This window comes from Physeter macrocephalus, chromosome 8 (assembly GCF_002837175.3).
Source record: "Physeter macrocephalus isolate SW-GA chromosome 8, ASM283717v5, whole genome shotgun sequence".
NCBI classification, from domain to species: domain Eukaryota; kingdom Metazoa; phylum Chordata; class Mammalia; order Artiodactyla; family Physeteridae; genus Physeter; species Physeter macrocephalus.
The window spans coordinates 98,077,903-98,089,982 of NC_041221.1; the positions used below are offsets into that span (position 1 = coordinate 98,077,903).

General features: G+C 39.6%; 1 long non-coding RNA gene across 2 annotated transcripts in view; it reads left to right on the forward strand.

The window, feature by feature from the left end:
- LOC129392337 (uncharacterized) overlaps positions 1 to 11,405 on the forward strand; it is a 64,780-nt gene extending 53,375 nt beyond the window's left edge. Inside the window, exons 3-4 of one of the 2 annotated variants that reach the window (XR_008618091.1) lie at positions 9,449 to 9,661; positions 10,086 to 11,405. This is a non-coding gene — a long non-coding RNA (uncharacterized lncRNA). Of the gene's footprint in view, positions 1 to 9,448 lie in introns of both variants that reach the window. The other variant, XR_008618090.1, reaches the window with a different exon arrangement.
- Positions 11,406 to 12,080: the final 675 nt, after the last annotated feature.

Here is a 12,080-nt window from a genome sequence, read left to right on the forward strand (position 1 = left end):
GACTTCAGACTATATTACAAGGCTACAGTAATCAAGACAGTATGGTACTGACATAAAAACAGAAATATAGATCAGTGGAACAGGATAGAAAGCCCAGAGATAAACCCACACACATATGGTCACCTTTTCTTTGATAAAGGAGGGAAGGATATACAGTGGAGAAAAGACAGCCTCTTCAATAAGTGGTGCTGGGAAAACTGGACAGCTACATGTAAAAGTATGAAATTAGAACACTCCCTAACACCACACACAAGAATAAACTCAAAATGGGTTAAAGACCTAAATGTAAGGCCAGACACTATCAAACTCTTAGAGGAAAACATAGGCAGAACACTCTATGACATAAATCACAGCAAGATCCTTTTTGACCCACTTCCTAGAGAAATGGAAATAAAAACAAAAATAAAAAATGGAACCTAATGAAACTTAAAAGCTTTTGCACAGCAAAGGATACCATAAACAAGACCATCTCATGTTTAAGTGCCCCAGGTTCCCCACCAGGAACTTGACTTTTACATAATATACCTGCCTTGGCTGAGCACTCGAACATCTCTGGGACTCTGAGACTAACAATTAGGTCTTCAGCTTATTGCTCAGCTGTGTCTGCCCTTCCTCTATCTGAGATAAGTACATCCTATGGGTTATTAGAGAGGACATAGTGCTTTCACATTTAACCATTAATGGCTTGTTAACAACCCTCAGTCTCTCATTATCCTTCCATAGTGTGTCAAAACAACTTAGCAGGGGCTTCCCTGGTGGCGCAGTGGTTGAGAGTCCACCTGCCAATGCAGGGGACACAGGTTCCTGCCCCTGTCTGGGAAGATCCCACATGCCACAGAGCAGCTGGGCCCATGAGCCATGGTCACCGAGCCTGCACGTCCGGAGCCTGTGCTCCGCAACGGGAGAGGCCACAACAGTAGGAGGCCCGCATACCACACACACAAAAAAAACAAACTAACTAAACAACTTAGCAGTGATTAGAATTTTTAAAATTAATTTATTTATTGTCTGCATTAGGTCTTCAGTGCTGCGCGTGGGCTTTCTCTAGTTGTGGCGAGTGGTGGCTACTCTTCGTTGCGGTGTGTGGGCTTCTCATTGCGGTGGCTTCTCTTGCTGTGGAGCACAGGCTGTAGGCACATGGGCTTCAGTAACTGTGGCACACAGGCTCAGTAGTTGTGGCTCATAGGCTCTAGAGTGCAGGCTCAGTAGTTGTGGCACACGGGTCCAGTTGCTCCATGGCATGTGGGATCTTCCTGGACCAGGACTCAAACCCATGTCCCCTGCATTGGCAGGCAGATTCTTAACTGCTGTGCCACCAGGGAAGTCCAGGATTGTTTTTTTGAATGCCTATCATTACACATAGCATAGCATTCTCCTCCACTGGGACATTTTCCCAGGTTACTACTGCTGACATTTTAACATTTGTGTTGTCACCTTGTGTGTTGGGCTGTACCCCACAGGCCTGCATGCCTTGTAGTTGCCCAGCCTCAAGACTGAAGAAAGAGCTCAGATACAGTGACAGAGACATCAGTGGTTTACTGGATAGGGGATCTTACAAGTCCAAAACAAAGGGTCCTGGAGCGACACCCCACCGTATATACGGCCAATGGCAGGCAGGACATTGCAGCAGTCTTCCTTACTTGGGGGATAAAGAGGCTACCATTTATAGGGGGAATTGATATCAGGTTAGCTCATCAGTTATCAGGGAAAACAGAGGCTGGGGCAGGGACAAGGACATAGGCTGTTACTGATTAAGCCCTATAGTTAAGCAGATTGGATAGTCATGTGTGTGTAGCAGGGCTTGGTGGAGGAGGGGATGTACAGAGAGCAGGAGAACAGCCACTTGAGTGCCCTGACCAGACATTGTGTCAACGACGGACTGTGACCCCCTGCTAACCAGGATGGTATTCAATTCAATTGCCGGATAGTAGGCAACCAGCCCAAATCTTGAACTTACTGTCTTTATCTAGGTTTACTGTTGGTACAACTAAGACCAGTTTGGGTTGCCAAAACATCAGATACCAGGATAGGTTAAATGTAGAAGAAATTAATTAATTAGGGAAATGCCTGGCCTCCAGCATGGCCTCAATACAAATATGATGGTTTCAGAGAGAAGCAACTGGGGCCCTCGGTGAACTAAAGAAATTATACTCCCTGCAGTCAGAGATCTGAGAGGCATGTTCTCATGGCCACCACGTATGCCAAATGTTAGAAGAAACTGATTCTGGACATATTTTTAATCTTGGAAGCTATACAGGTGATGCTGATTTAGAAACAATAGTGAATAATGAAATGAAAAAGTTCAAATGTAGATAGAATCAATCTTGGGTGACATCAATATTTTACAAGTGGTAAGTTAGGAGTCACATGGAAAAAAAGAAGTGGCCAGAAAAGTCACATTAAAACCAGGATAAAGTGGCATCCAGCTATTTCTCTTCATCTTCACAACCACCAGACTACTTTAAACCATCATCATCTCTTACTTGAAAGATTAGCCTCCTCTGTGACCTATCCACAAATCTACCCCACCAATGTTTTCTCCTGACTAGCCAGGGTGGTCTTTGAAAAACAAATTAGATCATATCCTTCTGCAGTTTTCATTCTTTCTTCTTAGGATAAAATCTAAAATCTTAAAAATGGCCTGCATGTTCATAGTTTCTACCCATCTTTCCAGCTCATCTTCTTCTATGCTTCCCCCCACTAACATATTCCAATCACAATGACTATCCTTTAGTTCTTTGAATCATTTCCCTTATGCCTTAAAGTCTTACGTACATAATTGCTTTTGTCTTAAAATATTTCTGTTCTTTTTTTCATTCCATCCTTCTCTAACCCAAAAGCCAAGGAAGGAAAGAGTGTCAAGAAGATGATAGTAACCAATTTTGTCAAAAGCAGCTAAGAAGTCCAGTAATTCAAAACTGAGAAATTCCCATTGGGATTATTAATAAGAATGTCACTGGTTAAATTGGTATTAATTATTTCAATGGCATGGAAGAAGTAGAAGGCACAGTGGAGTAGGTTGAAGGGTAAAAAAAGAGGTTAGAAAGTGGAAACAGTTATTATAGACTATCTTTTTTTTTTTGTGGTATACGGGCCTCTCACTGTTGTGGCCTCTCCCGTTGCGGAGCACAGGCTCTGGACGCGCAGGCTCAGCGGCCATGGCTCACGTGCCCAGCCGCTCCGCGGCATGTGGGATCCTCCCAGACCGGGGCGCGAACCCGGTTCCCCTGCATCGGCAGGCGGACTCTCAACCACTGCGCCACCAGGGAAGCCCTATAGACTATTTTTGAGAAGTCTGAGAAGAGAAGGATAGAATAGTGTCTATCTAAGTAGACATAGTGTCAAGAAAAATTTGGTTAATTTGTTTGAGATTTGAGAGACTTGGGATAGTCACATATATATCAGAGGTAAAATCCAGTACAAATGGAGATGTTGAAGACAAACAAGAATAGGATACTATCAATTAAGTATAATTCCTGGGAAGTAGCAAGGGATAAGTTCTAAAATAAAGATGAAAGGGGTTTGTCTCAGAAGAAAGGCACCCACCTTCTCTGTTACAAAATTTGCAAAGAATCAGCCCAGGCTTGGATTTTTTTCATGTCTTCTCCATCTGATGCAGTGGAATAGGAATCTTGACATCTATCTACGAACAAAAGATTTGAGCCAACATACAATTGACATAACTTTGAGAAAGTCACTTAACACTCTGAGGCATGATTTTCTCATTTGTGTGATGATTATTTACTCTACATATGTTTTAGGGTAATTTTGATGACTGTATGAGATTACTCAGGCCAAAGTCTTTTGAGGCTTTAAAAAACCCCACAACTCCTGAGAGCTATATAAATAAAGGACAATGTTATAACCACTGTCCCTCTAGATGAGGGGAAAATTCTTATTTGCATTTCCCAGATAATTGATTACATTGTATTACCTTGCCAGCTCTCTTGATGAAGATCTGTTTTCAATTCTAATAAAGGAAGCATAGTTAAGAGTGAATCATTCATAAGTCTCTAGATCAAACAGCAAATTAATAATCTGTGTGTGGTACTGAGAAGTCAGGGAAATTGGTCTTTTTGTATCCACTCTTCTCACCAGTAACCACTGATAGTGGGATAAGACAAGTTTACAAATTTTTTAAATAGACTTTATTTTATTTTTTGGAGCAGTTTTAGGTTCACAGTAAAACTGACGAGAAGGTACAGAGATTTCCCACGTATTTCTTGCCCTGACACATGCATTGCCTCTTACATTATCAACATCCCCCGTCAGAGTGGTGCATTTGTTACAACTGATGAACCTAGATGGCCATATCATTATCACCCAAAGTCCACAGTTTACAATAGAGTTCACTTTTGGTGTTAACACATTCCATAGGTTCTGACAAATGAATAGTGACAAGTATCCCCCACTGTAGTATCATACAGAATTTCACTGACCAAAAAATCCTCTGTGCTCAGGTCTATACATTTTGTATACTTCTTGTTGGTACAGGTGTATCCTTCTTAGTTTCATAAGGTCTCTGCCAAAGGTATTGTTCTGGGTAATCTCCAAGATCTATGCTGAATATTGTTCCTTCTAGGAGCGCTGCACACTCGTTTTCACAGGGTCAGCCCCAGCATACAACAAATACTGAGTGTTGCACATGGGAAAGGAAACCCTTTTATCGACTCATCTCACCGGAATTGTCTACTCATTTTTTTTGTTTTCCATAAGCGCTCAGAATCTGTTCCATGCTTGCCTAGCACTCCCTCTATTGACAGAATTGATGAATTTCACATTTTCCCTGGGTTTCATTTTTTTCAATGGCTTTGCCCCTATGATTCCTTCTCCTTGTCCTAGCAATGTAACATTTATCCAGCATGTACATGCCGAGAGAAAACTTATAATATCAATTAATGCACTGGCTTTCAAACTTTTAAACAATAAAACCCTTTATTCAAACAAATATCAGTGTATAAAACTCACAAAATCATGAGATAACTGTAAAAGAAGGTGTGTGGGAGAAGTAAAGACTTGCCCACACACCCTCTAGGAAGCCGCCAAGATACTTTTCCAGAACCTGCAAGATTTAATGGGATATGAAAATTTCTGTAATAGCTCATACTAATATGATTATTTCATCACATGAACAGTGCTCCTAATTAAATAACATTTGTCTTATGAAGGGTCTCAGAGAGAATACAATGGAACTTATTAGGGAAAATTTTAGATGGTGGTAAAAATATTTTAAGGCTGGTAGGTCTTACCATTTAGCCTTTTCAATGCTCAAAGTGTTGCTCTATCCCTTCAAAGAATTTGAGGACCCGCTTTTCTTGTTTTATTTTTAAATCAAATGGAGAAAATCTGATTTGGAGCAAAGATTTTCTGTTCTTGTTCAGCCATATGCACAAAGTAGGTATTGTACTTATTAAATGAGCCTATTAAATTAGAGAAGTACAAAGGTTAGGTAAGGGAGTACCTAGCTGCTTACAGAGTGCCAGGGCAGGAGTACATGTCTCTAGTTTCTGGTCAGGGCTATAGTTCTTGGTTGTGCAAGTTTTGCATTACACAACTCCATGGAGCAGTATTTACATCAGTGGACATGATGCACGTCATTAAGACCATGTCATTAGATGACATTAAAGTGTCTTGAGGGAGGAAAACATTATTCGAATATATGCAAAGTCATCTTTTAGATTGGCAGCCTGTTTAGTTATTGATTTGTTAGGCTCAGAGGACTGACTCAAATTGATCAAACACTGAAGAGTCTGCAATGTCAGCCAGATATTGAGAACAATAATTGTGAGTGTCTGGAAATACTCCTGTTTGTGGGTATTGCATTGGCACCCTGATGGGGAAGTCTGTGTGGGAAACAAACTTTATGTATAAGCTCGTGTAGTGAATGTATGTGTTGGATATTTGTTGTTTTCTTTGTCATCTTTTCCTTGGGAATTGCCCTTCCTCATTCCCTGTAGCTCTTTAGTAACTGCCAATAACAATGTCCCTCTAGCCTTGTCATATGAGTGGGCGTGGGACCAAGAATGGGCCCATCATAATGTCCCATCCCCTCAGCTATAGTGTTTGACTCAAGAGTAAGCCTAGAGTAGCCCAAGCTGGGGAAATACTGTCTCTGAGAGAAAAGAGCTTTCCTTTTCCTCTTGGGTTATGTTGACTATATCCCTCTGTCGTCTGCCTTGGCGAGGAGTAATGAAGTAGATGTACAGATAAAAGTGGAGCTGGGAGATTGGATGTGGGAAGGGTCAAGAACAGGGACTAAGCAAGGATGAACAGATGACGGTGTTTGAATCCCTGAACTGCCTGAGACCAGCTCCATCCATAAGTATTCCAACCAAGTTCCCTCTCCTACTTAAGTATGCTTGAGTGGGTTTCTTTCACTTCACATTGAAATATGTCTGACTAATATAGTTTGGGATCAGAACAAGAGGTCTTATCTGAGTCCATTAGTCTCCTTGCACATGGGCTGCACCTACCTGGTGATAAGAGACTTATCCTCTGGAGCAACCTGGAGGTGAATTTGCACATCTGTCCTCTTTGACTCTCCACTTTCAAGTTCCTCATAGGACACCTTCCCCTGCCAACAGATTTTTCTTCAGAGGACAGTGCAAGTTATTAGACTACAGTTTTACTTAGTCATGATGCCTGACACTTTTGAAGAGTTTTATTTTTTTTCCAAGTCTCTTTGGACACACATTTCTAAAACATTCATTAGTGTAAGTTCACTTGTAGATGCCATTTTTCCTTGATTTTACTTTGTCATGGGTTATAAGCCACACCATTTGCTTGGTAATAACCTATTAAGAAAACAATAATGCCAACAGTATGATGCATTATGGTTTAACTAATGTTGAAAAATGTCTTAGAATCCTAAAAGTATGATAGTAAATTTCATACTTAAGTTGTTAATTCTTCTATATTGTATTCCCAGTAGACCATTTTATGTCACTGTTTTCGGGAACATCTAACAGAGTCCTCTATGATAGCTCTACTTAAATTAATCCTTCCTAGAGCCGAGCTTTACTAGTAAGTTTCTTCAGTCTTTTGTAAGATAAAATTAGGTGTCTCAGGATAAAGAAGCCCAACATATTCAATGGTGCTTTTTAAGAACTGATGAATGAAATAATAAAGTTGGTCTATATTATGTTGTGAAACACTTTCATGGAGTCTTAGAATGGCACTGGCAGAGCTTAGAGTAATGGACATTGGATTTTGGCCCTACTCATTCAACTCTTCACCAGGGGCTGAAGCTCTACTGAAGATTTTGGGCAGGCACTTGTTACCATAGCTAAACATCACAAAGTAGGAGAGAAGGAAGAAGAAAAATTTTTTATTTCCTTTTACCCACCAACATCCCTCTACGCTATTTCCATTCACTTTTCATTGAATGAGGTGATACTGATATGATATATGTGAAAGGGCTCTCTCTAATGTTAGATACTCATTTAAGAGATGTTATTCCTTATGTTGATACCATAAGCTCTTCTTCCTCCAATAGCTTTTCTCTAACTGTGACTCTCTGGTATGGTGTAGTAGAGAGAGAATTAGATTTAGAGCTGGGAGATTCTAGTTTCAGTCTTGATTTTTCTATGTTTTACAACTTCTCTCCAAACCACAGTATTTTTTGTTTATTTGTTTGTTTGTTTTGGTTTGGTTTTAAGTTGGGGAAGGTTATGACTACATCCGCTCTTCAAAGAAAATGGGAAAAGGCATATCTACAAATGTATTGCTTTAGAAATGAAGACTTAGAACAATGTACAGATAGGCCGAGAAGTCTAATTTTCATTATTAATCATAGAACGACATTCATGCAAGCATACATATACTCACACACACATGCATAAATGCACATACATATGCATACTCTGTCTTTCCAACACATTTCACCACTGCCTATTCAGAATGACTAGAGAGAGGTAACTTCAGAGTTGAAGCAACTCAAGAAGGACTATTTTTTTCTTTTCTTTTTTTTAACATCTCTATTGGAGTATAATTGCTTTACAATGGTGTGTTAGTTTCTGCTTTATAACAAAGTGAATCAGCTATACATATACATGTGTTCCCATATCTCTTCCCTCTTGCTTCTCCCTCCCACCCTCCCTATCCCACCCCTCTAGGCGGTCACAAAGCGCCGAGCTGATCTCCCTGTCCTATGCGGCTGCTTCCCACTAGCTATCTATTTTTACATTTGGTAGTGTATATATGTCCATGCCACTCTCTTCGTCCCAGCTTACCCTTCACACTCCCCGTGTCCTCAAGAAGAAGGACTATTTTCAAGGCTCCTTTATATGTGTCAGGAAACTTGATTCAACTGATCTACTTGGCTCATATCGTAAATGATCAATTGATATCCTGAGATGTTAATACCTGGATAATTGGTATAGGGGTGGATTTCTTTAATTAATAAATAGCCACCAATCCAGTTCAGTAAGAACCATTTAGTGTAGTTGATAACGGGTCAGGAAGTGAGACAGTTTTTCATATTTGACTTTTGCTTTTTTGATGTGAAAACATACATGGCCAGTTGACATTCTACAGACCCACTTTTATCTTGCAGTTTGTTGTGTATCCATTTTAATCAATAGAATATGCAGTTGGTCTTCAGGAAACATGCGGGAATCAAATGAAGGTACCTCCAGTTTGCTTCATGCTCCTTCAAACTTTCAGCCTGTGTTTACTGATAGTGGAATACATTTGTTAATCACTGCAAATGAAACAATTATTTGTCTCAAGTTTATTCTGCAACATCGTTACTCTTTTTTAATGTTTTTTAACAATGGCTATTAATAAAATTATGATTATATTTTGATACATAATGCCTACATTATCTCACATGATTATTGAGAAGATGGAATTAAATATGGCCTTAGGAAGTGATGTTGACCTAAGTTATCAGAGTATGGATTGGCAGCAAGGGTGGACAAAATATAGGACTGAGAAGAGAATGAGAGGGGCTTTACACTTGAGAACTTGGGGTCCAGAAAAATTGAGATTCAGGAGGCAAAGCACAGCTTAAAAATATGTTGAAAAGAATGTAACTCATTAGAGACAGATAGGTCTTGTTTTGACTTCCTTTTCTGCTGCTTTATTATCTGTGTGATCTTGGGCAATTAACCTTCCTTGGTCTTAGTCTTCTCAGCTGTGAAAGGGGATTCCTATCTCAGAGTACTGTTGTAAAATTTCAATGAGATAATGCTGAGTAAACTTAAAGTGTCTGTAACAAAGTAGACACTCGTAACCCATAGTGTGGTGCCCGCCTCTGAGATGTCACCTATGGCCCCACCTCCTGGTGTTCACACCTCTGCTCAGTTCCTTCCCATGTTGTACCTGAGTTGGTTTGGGCAACAATAAAATATAGCAGAAGTATGACTTCTGAGATTAGGTGATAAAAAGATTGCTGTTTTCATTTGAGGTTCTCTGTCTCTCTCCATATCGCTCACCATGGGAGAAGCCACGTTGTTGCAGTCCCAGCGAGAGGCCCATGTGGTGAGGAACTGAGGCTTCTTGCCAACAGATCTCTGCTTGAGCTTGGAAGCAGATCCTCCAGACCCAGTCAAGCCTCAGACAACTGCAGCCCCAGCTGACACTGACTACCGTCTTGCGAGAGACCAAGAGCCAGAACCACTGAGCTAAGCTGCTCTTGAATTTTTGACTGACCTAAACTGTGAGATAACAAGTATCAATACTTCTCCTTTAAGCCACTAAGTTTGGGTTAATTTGTTTTGCAGCAATCAGTCACTAATACACATAGTCATTATTTTGAAGATCTGGGAAGTGAGGGTTAAAATCTAAACTAAGTTAGGACTAGTGGTCGGGGTTGAGAATTTGAGGTGGGTTTGGGAGTGAGAAGGAAGTTTAAGCACTGATATCCTAAGCCCGTTTGTACTTCGTTATCTATTGGAGGGCTCTAAGCCGGGAACTCCTAACTGGTGTGTTGTGAATTGGGTATATAGAGATATTGACTCTTCTCAGTCCTTTGGTAGTTCGGTGAGGTCTGGGGAGGCTGGATTCTTGGGGCTGGTCACCTCTGGTCACGAGAAGGCTTCTTCCTTTATGTTTGTGTTTCATACAATATTATTATTTTCTAGATGTGCCATCATGTGAAACAGTTGGACAGCACTGACATTTATAAGACCAGTATATATTTGCTTTGGGTACAGAGATATGAGACCAATAACTTCATATAAAACATGAATTGTGAAAGTTGGACTAAGTTAAGATCAGAGTCTTATGGTCCCCTAAGGTCTATAAATGGGGATTCAAAGATCCCATAAACAACATGAAATTTTGTGTGTGTGTCTGCTGCTGTGCTGTCATGTGTGTTTATATATTTCTCAGAGGACAAGTTTTATTCCTTTTAGCAGATAAGTCCATAAGCCAAAAGAGATTAAGGGCCACCAGAGTACATGCTTAATAAGGCCCTTTCCAGCTCTTAAATTTCTGGAATTCTAGATCTAATGGAATTGGGCTATAGAAGATCACTTTCTCATTCAAGGTCAGACAGAGCAACTATACAATTCTAGGGTAAACACTTTGGGACCAATTTTGAGGCTTGTTATGTTTTCTCATAGTGTAGGGTTAAGAGTATGAGCTCTGGATCCACACTGCATGGATTTGACTGAGTGACCTTTTGGAAGTGACTTAATCTTCCTGTGCCTCAGTTTCCTCAATTATACTAGCAATTCTATCCATTACACAGGATTGATGTGATATTACATGAGCTATCCCATGTAGGGTGCTTAGAACTGTGCCTGCCTGGCACGTATTCAGTGCTCAATAATGTTTGTCATGATTAGTATTATTGCTTCTGGCCCCTGGATCCAAACTTCCTCCTAACAGCTTGAGTGCTTGAAATCAGATTGGATTAAGTCTTCCTGCCTCCACAGCAGGACTGGGTTATTGTGGCCCAAGGCTGAGACTCTGTTGTCCCTTTCCCTTCTTTTGCTTGAGGAGGTATCTCCCTAGAAGATAGATAAATCTTTGGTAGTTATTTGTTCATTTTACCCACACTTGGCAAGAACAGGCAGAGGCTGTTGTTGACCTCTATAGGTCTCAAATTCTTCTTTGTAAAATGAAAGGGTTGGACTACATGACTTCTAAGGTCTCTTTCAGTTATAGTAATCTGTGAATTTATGAATAATAGAGAGAATGCACCGGTAAGTGACATTAGCAGTAAAGTGGAGTAAGGGGTAACCAGTACAATTGCATTTTCGAGTTTAAAAAAATGCTCTGGACATTTCGATGAAAACTTGGCTTCCAACGCTATGTAAGAATATATCACATATGAAACAAATTTAGTTTCTGGAAAAATGAGAATTATCTTAGTAATTATGTTATTAAAACTTTATTAGATTTTGATACAAAATTCCATGTTCTGTGTCATGAGGATTATCTATTTATACTTATGTCTATGCCTCCATATGCATATAGTTATATACAGCTACCATATTAAAGAAAATTTAAAGCATTGTTCATGAACAAATTTAATTTGCTGAAACATTAATAATATTAAAATTAATATTTTCATCCAACAGTCTTACTTTTCATGTATGTTTTTCAAAAAGTAAAGCAACTGCTGTGGAAATAAAAGACTCAAATTGCTGAAAATGTGGCAGGGCCAATAAATAAAGTTTTAGGAAGGCAATTAAAGGATTATAAGTAAAAAGGAATACCTCAGATAAAGTAGATAACTTCACCTTCCCTCTTGTAAGCATTACCATGGTTTAAGAAAATAATGCCATAAAACTGCCAGCAGAGGTCCTCAGTCCCATAGTTTTTCAATTCTATTGGAACTCTCCCTATGGCACTATAACAAACTGATTTCAGGGACTCATTTTTCTCACTTTGGGTAACTAATCACAATGAATGGCCTACAAGCTTAAACTATTAATGGAAAAGAATATATTTAAATAAAAATACATTTAATATGTACAACAGTGTATAATATGTTGGAAAACACTATACAGATACAAAAGATCAAGGGAGTAAAAGTGCAAGTTACATGTTTTTCAATAGCTGGTTAAAGGTAGAGAATGGTGAGGAAAAGACTAAACCGTTATGTACAGGTCTCATTTTTTATCTTT